The sequence below is a fragment of the Sus scrofa genome, chromosome X (genome assembly GCF_054392235.1).
Source record: "Sus scrofa isolate SSC_HxYL_T2T_F1_AM1 chromosome X, Sscrofa_HxYL_maternal_Yorkshire_Landrace_v2.0, whole genome shotgun sequence".
Classification (NCBI taxonomy): Eukaryota; Metazoa; Chordata; class Mammalia; order Artiodactyla; family Suidae; genus Sus; species Sus scrofa.
In genome coordinates this window covers 108044853-108055122 of record NC_139401.1, presented here as the reverse complement: position 1 = coordinate 108055122, position 10270 = coordinate 108044853, and the positions used below count along the sequence as shown (strand labels likewise).

Below are 10270 nucleotides of genomic sequence, written 5' to 3'. Positions count from 1 at the left end.
TCCAAAAGAGATCATTAAGTGAAAAACCAAGGTGACAAATAGCATGTATGCTGTGATTCTGCATGTGCCTACTCGTGTGTGTGTGTGTGTGTGTGTGTGTGTGTGTGTGTGTGTGTGTGTTTAAAAGAGGATGTATGTTTACCTTTGCCCTTAAGAATTCTGGAAGGATACCTAAGAAGCTGTTAACAGTGGTTACTTCTAGGAGCAAGGCTGGGGGTTAAAGAGGGGAAAACTATTTCTACTTTTTCATTAAAAAAATTTTTTTAAGGGCTGAACCAGCATATGGAAATTCCCAGGCTAAGGGTTGAAATAGGAGCTACAGCTGCCAGCCTACACCAACAGCCACAGCAACATGGGATCTGAGCCTCATCTGTGCCCTACACCACAGCTCACAACAATGCTGAATCCTTAACCCACTGAGCGAGGCCAGGGATCGAACCCACGTCCTCATGGATACTAGTCAGATTTGTTTCCCCTGCGCCACAACAGGACCTCCTCATTTTACTTTTTATTTTCTTCTGTTCTATTTTTTTTTTTTTTGCCACGTGCACACATTACATTTACGAAAAAATGTTTTAACTTTTTTAATAATGGTAATATTGGGTGCCAGGCATTACTCTAAGCATATATATGGAGCAGCTTATTTGATCAGGAAAGTAACTCTATGAGGTAGGTACCTTTTTTTTGGATTATTGCTGTCTTATAGAGGGGAAGCTGAGTCTCAGAGGGGTTGAATAACTTGGACTCTAAATCCTACCATTTTAACCACAGCTCTATGCCTCTATCCTGCCTTTAAAAATGAGTCACTCTTCTTCCTTTTGTTAAATACAAATTGTATATATCCCTATATAACATATAATTATATATATATAATATAGAGAGAAATTTTTTTTTTTTTGGCTGCACCTGTGGAATGTGGAAGTTCCTGGGCCAGGGATTGAACCTGAGTCATGGCAGTGACCAGAGCCACTGCAATGACAATGCCAGATCCTTAGCCCTCTGCACCACAAGGGAACTCCAAGAGGAATAATCTTAACAAGCACAATACATGCTCATTAAGTGTAGGGGAAAAAAAGCAAAAATGAAGGGGAAAATCTAACCCTGGATCCTGCCAACTAAAGACCAGCCTGTTAACTTTTTGGTACGTGGCCATTCAGTCTTCAGTGTATGCACTGTTTTCTAGCCTAGTTGAGATCATATTGTACATACAATTTTGTATTCTGCCTTCCTTCCTCTCCATGTAATGCCATTTTCCTTTTTCTTTTTTGTCTTTTTGCCATTTCTTGGGCCACTCCCGCGGCATATGGAGGTTCCCAGGCTAGGGGTCTAATCGGAGCCGTGGCTGCCGGTCTACGCCAGAGCCACAGCAACGCGGGATCCGAGCCGAGTCTGCGACCTATACCACAGTTCACGGCAATGCCGGATCCTCAACCCACTGAGCAAGGGCAGGGACCAAACCCTCAACCTCATGGTTCCTAGTCGGATTCATTAACCACTGTGCCACGACGGGAACTCCTCATTTTCCTTTTAAAACGTCTCTTCTCAGGTCCTCTTATTAATAGTTGCAGCGTTTTTAGAGCTGGTAATGAGGGTCCCAGATTCATTTTAGAGAAGAGGAAGAGTAATAAAATCTTTGGAAAAGAAAAGCATGGAAAAAAGTTGGGAAGAAAAAAGTGTGGGTCTGTAGTTGCTAAGAAATGGTTTTTGTTTACTTGTTCACAAACGTAAAAGTCCAGATTCTATTTTTTTCCTTCTTTTGTATTTTTATTATATTCTTCCTCTGTTCAGATTTGGACAGTTTTGTTGGGATCAATATGCCTAATTGTCTGTGTCTGGGGAACAGGCAGTCATTTTGGAAAAATTTACAGGAATCCAATTTTAGGAAAACCCGATAACCAAAAGTAGATTATTGCTGTTTTAAGTTACTAAAAAGAAAAAGGCGATGGTGAGTCCTAGAATATTACAATGTTAGATTCAAAGTAGAGGAGTTCCCATTGTGGCTCAGCAGAAACGTGGCTCAGCGCAAACGAATCCGACTAGGAACCATGAGGTTGCAGGTTCGATCCCTGGCCTCTATCAGTGGGATAAGGATCTGGCATTGCTGTGAGCTGTGGTGTGGGTCACAGATGCAGCTCGGATTCTGGGTTGCTTCAGCTGTGGTGTAGTCCGGCAGCTGTAGCTCTGATTCGACCCCTAGCCTGGGAACCTCCATATGCCGTGGGTTTGGCCCTAAAAAAAAAGAAACCCCCAAAACCCCACGAAGTATAGAGGTTATCTAGCCCAATTCCCCCTCACTTTATAGATGGAGAAACCGAGCCCCAGAGTAATGAAATCAATCACTTTAGGCTACAGAGCTATTAAAGCCAGAGTCTGGACTAAATGTAGGTCCCCTGATTCCTAGGCCACTGTTTTATAAAACTTCTGACACCCTTTAAAATCAATTAATTAATCCTTGTAAGAACTCAGTGAAGTAGGTTAGTGTTATTTATTCTGACTTGAGAGCCATTTACAAAAAAGTGATTAGATGTCTGTAAGCCAAAACGGATTCTACTGTAATTAAACATAGTTTTTAATCACTCCACAAAGAACAGACTGTTAAGTAGGCTTATCATCCAATTAGCGTTCAGTTTCTTGCACGTCCAGTTTAAAGATCACTTCTCACCTGGCAATGCCTTTTATATTAGGCGCAAAGCCTGTGTTTGCGTGGTAAGATTAAGCAAACGCAGAGCCATTCAATTAGCTGTGTCTCAGCGCTCCTCCAGTCCTCAGCAATGAATGGGGGGGGGGGGGAGGGAGGGGAGTGTGTCACCACTGGACTTGCATCAGTGATTAGAATGCATCCAAGCCCGTTGGTTTTCCTTCCCAATGACTTCCTTCGGCTGAGATTTCTTATTGCCCTTTTACGATATGAAAGAAGCAGGGGACACACAATAGATTTCCTTATGTAGTTTATTGCGATAATTGTTGTCTGAATGTGATAAAAAAGTTTGCAAAGCAGACTAACTAAGGTCTGCATAGAAGATTCTTTAATCACTAAAGCAAAGCAGTTCAAATGTTTAGCTCACCGTTGCAATTGCAGTGGTTGTGTTAGAGAGTGACAGAGTAGGTGAGTTTGGAGTTCAGGGCCCCCTGTCTCGCCCTTTCTCAGATTGTCCTCCTCCTTATGTTCACTTCTTTCATGCTGTCTGCTTGTGCTCTCCAAAATGTACCTCTAGTGCCAAAATTATTTCCTGCCACCATGAAAGTGCCCAGGCCCCCAGTGCCCTGATCTCAACCAGCGGGAGAGGAGGGATTAGAGACAGAGCTGAAAGGAACCTGGGAAAGCATCTCATCTGATGTGATCGACGGGGAAGCTGAAGCCTAGAGTGGCATGGCCACTGGCCCAAGGTTACTAGCAGGACTGGAATTCGAATACCAGGAGGAATGATTTAACCTCAATGAGTCTTAGCTTCCTCCCCTGTAAAGAGAAAGCAAGATATTTACTCAAATTACTGTGAGGATCAAATAGTACAAAAGAAGTGAAAGCACTTTGAAAATTGCTATTTGGTATAGGTACCTTAGAGTGTTGTTTTTTTTTTTTTTTTTGGTTTTTTTTTTTTTCCAATTAAGCTATGCTGCTTTTTTTATGCAAAGGATCGTTAATTAATAAATGTTAGCATGTGGATCTTCCGAATGGGATTTGCATTTTAAAAGAGGAGGTCCCGAAGACACATCTAACCCTAGAGGGAAGAAATGGATAGAAAGGCATTCTGGATGCCCCTCAAAGCACTTAGCCGGGCAAAGCCATATATTTTAGCGGTAAGAACAAAGCCTGCTTTCAGAGGCTAGGAAGCTAAGAACTTTGTAAAGAACCTGAAAAACTGCCCACACAGTAGTTCTAGCATCCAGGATGGAGTTTCATTACATTAACTTAAAAGCTGCTTTTAACACTGAAGTTCTGTAATTGTTCGATTCCAGTCGGTTCATTTTTGCAACATGCAGTCCTGTTCATGGGCTTTCTCTTGAGAAACACGAACACCTCTAGCATGTTACCAGTTGCTATCCCGATCTTATTCTATCTACATCTTTGAGATAGAATTGACATGTAATGGAGGTGTACATTGTGGTTTAATTTCTCCTGTTCTTAAAAAAGAGGAGTTCCCATCGTGGTGCAGCGGAAACGAATCCACCTAGGAACCATGAGGTTTTGGGTTTGATCCCTGGCCTCGCTCAGCGGGTCGAGAATCCAGTGTTGCCGTGAGCTGGGGTGTAGATCACAGACGCCACTTGGATCCTGCGATGCTGTGGCTGTGGCGGAGGCCGGCAGCTACAGCTCCGATTCCACCCCTAGCCTGGGAACCTCCGTATGCGGCGGGTGTGGCCCTAAAAAGACAAAAAAAAAAAGAAAAAGAAAAAGAAAAAAAGAAAAATGGAGTTCCCGTCGTGGCGCAGTGGTTAACGAATCTGACTAGGAACCATGAGGTTGCAGGTTCGATCCCTGGCCTTGCTCAGTGAGTTAAGGATCCAGCGTTGCCGTGAGCTGTGGTGTAGGTTGCAGACTCGGCTTGGATCCCGCGTTGCTGTGGCTGTGGCGTAGGCCGGTGGCTACATCTCCGATTAGACCCCTAGCCTGGGAACCTCCTTATGCCGCGGGAGTGGCCCAAGAAATGGCAAAAAAGACAAAAAAAAAAAAAGAAGAAAGAAAGAAAAAGAGGAAAAAGGACCCACATACTTACACAGTAGTAAGTATGTGTTCACGCACGTGCAGAACGAGTTGGGTTTTTGTAAGTTAATGTAAACATGAAGGAAAAAGGCCGTAACCTCTGGCCTTCAAACTGCCAACCTTAATGGAACAAATTTGAATATTAATTAATGATACTCAGCAAGGAAGGAAATCCCAGTCTCAGTTTTCCCCAACCCTTCAGTTATTTGGATGAAATGAAGTCCAAACCAGTCATTCCAATCCGTGGCCTGACGTCTGTGTAGCAGTGTGACTGGAAGCAGAATTGTTACACTCGACTATGTAGCACCTGATGGAGGCATCAAATCAAAAAAATTTTTTTTGTTTGATTTTTTTAAGGCTTTACCTGCAGCAATGCCGGATCCTTAACCTGTTGAGCAAGGCCAGGGATCAAACCTGAGTTCTCATGGATACTAGTTGGGCATGTAACCAGCTGAGCCACAATGGGAACTCCCCAAATTTAAAAAAAAAATCACATGTTTATACCCCCAGTACTTGACATGTAGTAGGTGCTCAGGATATGTTTTCAACGAAGGAAAAAAGTGTATCAGTGTGACTTACAATAGCCAAGACATGGAAGCAACCTAAATGTTCATCAACAGATGAATGGATAAAGATGTGCTACATATATACAATGGAATACTACTCAGCCATAAAATGATGAAATACTGGCATTTTTTTTTTAAATGACCGCACCTGTGGCATATAGAAGTTTCCTGGGCCAGTGATGGAATCCGAGCTGCAGCTTTGATCTGAACTGCAGCTGTGGCAATACCAGGTCCTTTAACCTAACTGTACCTGGCTGGGGAGCAAACCTGCACCTCCACGGGGACCTGAGCTGCTGCAGTCGGACCCATAACCCACTGTGCCATGGCAGGAATTCAAAATATTGCTGTTCTTAAGGACCTATTGTAATAACCTATCCCTTACAGGTTATTACATGATACTGAATATTGTTCCCTGTTTCAGATTTGATTCCATTATAGATGATTACAAGATATTGAATATTGTTCCCTGTGCTATTCAGTAGGTATACAGACACATATATAACTGAATCACTATGCTGTACCCCTGAAACTAACACAATATTGTAAATCTACTTCAATTTAAAAAAAAAGTACATCAGTGTGTTGTAGTTCAGGATTAGGAGGGCAGGATGTAGGTTATTTCAGACTTTATATCAAAGACATATAAGTATTGGAGATCATGACTAATTTGAGAAACAACAGGGAGTTTGTAACCTGGAGTGTAGAGTGCTCTGGGGTGGAGGTGAACCCTCAGAAATCAGGCTGCACAGGTGACAACAGATCCCCAAGGATTTCATATACTTTGACATGGATTTCGGATCTTATCTTGAAAGCAAAGGAGGGCAGAAAGGAAGTCGAAAAGGATTCAAAACTGGGATGTGCTTTGAAGCTGGAGTGTAGTGGCATGATTATATTTGTGTTTTAGCGACAACTCTAGACCCTGCTGTACAATGGATGAGGAGAGGAGCTTTGTAAGGCCAGCCAGGAGGGTGCATGTCTAAAGGCAAAAGACCTGGTTAGGAGGCTCTTTGGCAGTTGTCCAAACAGGATGGGGGCCAGAACAAGGCAGTGATAGCATGCAAGAGATGGAGAGATATTTAGGACAGAATGAGTGGGCAAAGTGGTCTTTTTTTGTTTTGTTTTCTAGGGCTGCACCCTCGGGCATATGGAAGGTCCCAGGCTGGGGGTCTGGAATTGGAGCTGTAGCTGCTGGCCTATGCCACAGCCACAGCAACTCGGGATCAGAGCCGCATCCGCAACCTACACTACAGCTCATGGCAACACCAGATCCTTAACCCACTGAACCAGGCCAGGGATCAAACCCGAATCCCCTTGACTACTCATTGGTTTGTTACCACTCAGAATCCAGTGACATTTACCAGCTAATCAAGTAGAAAACAGAGCTTTGTGATAGGGGCGGCAATGAGAAATAGCCCTGAGTGAGGTGACAGTAAATCTAATATGCATCAGCCATGTGATATCACAGTCAAGAAAGCAGATGCCAGCCTTGGGGAGCTCAAGTAAAAGAGTCTGGACAAGGGATGTGACGGTCCAGAAGGATCTGGGGTTAGAGGGAGGGAGGGGAGTTTAGACTTAGTTCCCAGGCTTCCACTTTTTTTTTTTTTTTTTTTTTGTCTTTCTGCCATTTCTTGGGCTGCTCCTTCGGCATATGGAGGTTCCCAGGCTAGGAGTCGAATCCGAGCTGTAGCTGCCGGCCTACGCCAGAGCACAGCAACGCAGGATTCCAGCCGTGTCTGCGACCTACACCACAGGTCACAGCAACTCCAGATCCTTAATCCACTGAGCAAGGCCAGGGATCGAACCCACAACCTCATGGTTCCTAGTCGGATTCATTAACTACTGCGCCATGACAGGAACTCCCCCAGGCTTCCACTTTTGAAAGATAAAAAGAAGTTGGCTTAAAGAAGAGACTTGAACTCAAATCTCCGGAGCAATAGAATCTGGAAGAATTGTGCGACCAGAAGACTTGTCCTCCAATGACTGATCCACCATGGGGAAGAGGGGCAAAGCTGGCTTTATGCGAAGGTACCAGGGGGTCGGTTTCACTCAGCCTCAAGCTATGAGGCAGAGACCCAAACGGCTATCCCTGGAGCCAGTGAGTCCTTGACACTGGAAGTTGTCCAGACTAGAGGGCGGGGACACTGTGCATGGGAAAACAAAACCAAAAACCCCAAGCAAAAACAACCAGTGCGGGGATAGGGTCAGTCGATGACCTTCGAGATTCCTGCTGACCCTGTGATGTGGAAGTTCTGACCAATGGGGTGTACGTTTCTCTGCAGTCTTGCCTCTGAGATGAGGTGCACAACAGCATTTCTCTCGTTCGCTTTTTTATACTTGTTTATTCCAAGCAAATAGGTCGCGTGGAGGTCGGCAGACCAGGTGAGTTGTAGCCTCTAAATCACCGTAACTTCGTGCAGGGGTGGAGGGCGAGGGGAGCCTGGGCAAGGCCTTCCAATTGTCAGGAGCAACCGCGCCGTGGGATAAACTTTGGCTCGAGCTTTGCCGCACGAGAGGGGCGGGGTTACTTGAACGGGTCCTCGGGAGAAGGTGATTGGCCCCGGGGGACTCGAAGGGGGCGGGACTAGTCCATTGTTGCCATTGGTCCTGCGGGCAAGTTGAGGGATGGCAGCGAGGGGGGCGGAGCCCGCGAGGGGAGGCAATTAGCTTTGGTGGGAGCCCACCGAGGGGAGCGGGACGGCCGGCGAGCCCGCAGCTGGAAGCCGGGAGTCGGGAGCTCGGGCCCGGGAGGCGGCTGCGCGGGCTCGCCAGGGCCGCAGCGGGGCGAGGGGCGCACGGGGCGTTGGCACCCGGACGCGCGCCTGCGTCGCCGACTTGGATGCGGCGGGGACGCTTCTGCGCCCCGTGCGCTCGAGGCGAGCCGTTCAACAGCTGGCCTCGTGGGCCACAGTTGCAGGGAGCGACTGGGAGCTTTGCCGGTTGAGACTGCGGCGACTGAAGAGGCGGTGGCAGCGGCAGTCCGGCTACCTCAACGGAAACCCGCGTGGAGACGCAGCGGCTCCCCAGCCTCCCGGTAAATGCCCTGGCTCGGCTTGCAGAGCAGCAACCACGTCCCGCTGCGTCTCGGCCGGTTGGCCGCCCTGGCCTAGGGGCGCTGGGTGCCAGCAAACAAGGCCACGCCGAACCCCCGGCAGGGATAGGAGAGGGGATTCACTGGAGACCCGAGACGACTCGCCTAGCCCCCGCAGAGTCAGGGTTTCCAGAGATGTGCCCGGGTTCTTCCCCTGGCCCTCTCCCTTCACCCTAGACCTTGCCGCACCTCCCCTGACCCTGGCGCCGCACTAGGGGGCGCTCTGGCACCCACGCAAGGGCTTGCTCTGGCCACGGCTCCAGCTGAGGTCACTCGAAGCGTTTCCCAGAGGTAGGTTGGTAGTGGCATCCCGCTAATGCGAACCGAAGGTGCCCCCTCCTGTTCAGTCCACGGGCCAAGGGCCTGGCGCTCTGCTTCCCTCCCCCTTCCTCCCCGCTCCAGTGCACTCATCCAGTTAATCAGCAGCAGGGCGCCGCCGCCTCCGCCCCTCTGTGACCTGGTCCTTGGCTTCAGGGATTTGTCAAGAGCCTCACTTGAGGCTTCCAGCGCGGGTGGAATAAAACTGTTCCCAATGTGACTGAGACAGCAGGGCTCACCCACGGGCACGGAGTCCTGAGCTTGGGTTGGAGGGCAGGGGGGCTGGGGAAGAAGCATGTTGGAGAGCCCCGTGCTGTAGGAGAAACGCCCATCCTGGACCGCGGGGTAGTGTTGGTCCTTGGGACTTGCATCTTGCTTACATTTGGTCTCCTGCTTTTTGCAATGTTATTTAAAGCCAACCACCACCGGAGAACTTTCAAATGCTGCTAACTCGGAGGAGGGAGTTTTATTGGAACACCGGGTTCCAGCACGAGGGGTGGTTGGTTACTCTTTAGACTTTTTCATTGTCTCTGTGTCTTTTCTAGGTTGAGAATAAGGTCTCAAAGGTTATGCTCATTTTGCACTGTACTCCTACCTGCCAATGAGCTAACTTTGGAACTTGGTGCTGTTGAGAGTGTGAACTTGTGCAGCGCGATGGATAGGGCTCAGTCTTCATGCTGAGAGAACCACTCTTTGGGGGTAATATAGTTGGAATCTCTCCAGTTCTGTTTTGTGTGTGTGTGTGTGTGTGTGTGTGTGTGTGTGTTTGCTTTTAGAAAAGTGTAGCATTTTAGTAGTCACATTTTTCTGTGCCCTGTTTCTTTGGGAGGGAGTCACTCCAAGCATGGAGTAACTCGAAGCATAGAGTAACGAGCATGAAGATATATTTCCTTTGGCTCTTGTTCTGTACAGAGAAAAGTGGCAAGCGGAATAGGCCTGTTCGGTACCCAGGGGATGCCAGCTGTCGTGTGCACCAGAGGATGGGTGGGGCTTACTGGAGGTGGAGTAAGATGGGGGGTGGGGCAGAACCAGCAGAGACCATCTTGGCTCTTGCGGTGGGGCTTGACACCTGCAGTGGGGCTCATTTGTCTGGGTTCCTCGTCACACACTCATGTGAAGAGAGTGGCCTCTGGCTGGTTTCATGTGTCAACTTCAGCATGAGAAGGAAAGATGAGGTACAGAGATTGGAGAATGTGAAGGTGATGGTGGCAGGGGTGTGTGTGTGTGTGTGTGTGTGTGTGTGTGTGTGTGTGTGTGAGGAAGACTTGTCTCAGATGCCGAAGCAGCTCTCTGCCATGGAGACTGGCTACATGTTTGTTTTCCCAGCATGCATTGCTGCCTCTGCTAGAGAGAGGGACTTCTGCTGAATGGTTTTGCAGCCAGGGTAGTGTTATTTGTGCAACTGCCTGACTTAGGGTCCACTAGGGCCTGTATCTGTGCTATAGCCCACATGCGCCTCGAACTTTAAGAAGCTTTAAACCAAGCTGGAGGCTGAGGTAGACTAATGCCTGGGGCTCAGTCTGAGCAGCCGAGGAGTGGAATCCAGTGGGCCTTGCTCAGAAGAGACAGTGTAAGGGCCCGACCACGTATAGGAGA

General features: G+C 47.8%; 1 protein-coding gene across 5 annotated transcripts in view; it reads left to right on the top strand.

Moving 5' to 3' along the window:
* Positions 1-7862: 7862 nt before the first annotated feature.
* The window catches only part of AKAP17B (A-kinase anchoring protein 17B), a 36034-nt gene continuing 33626 nt past the window's right edge, over positions 7863-10270 (top strand). For 3 of the 5 annotated variants that reach the window (XM_085008280.1, XM_085008279.1, XM_013986379.3), the window contains exon 1: positions 7917-8299. The gene's annotated coding sequence lies outside the window, so the exon portion shown is untranslated. Of the gene's footprint in view, positions 7879-7916; positions 8300-10270 lie in introns of those variants that run through there. The other 2 variants (XM_085008281.1, XM_085008282.1) reach the window with 2 other exon arrangements.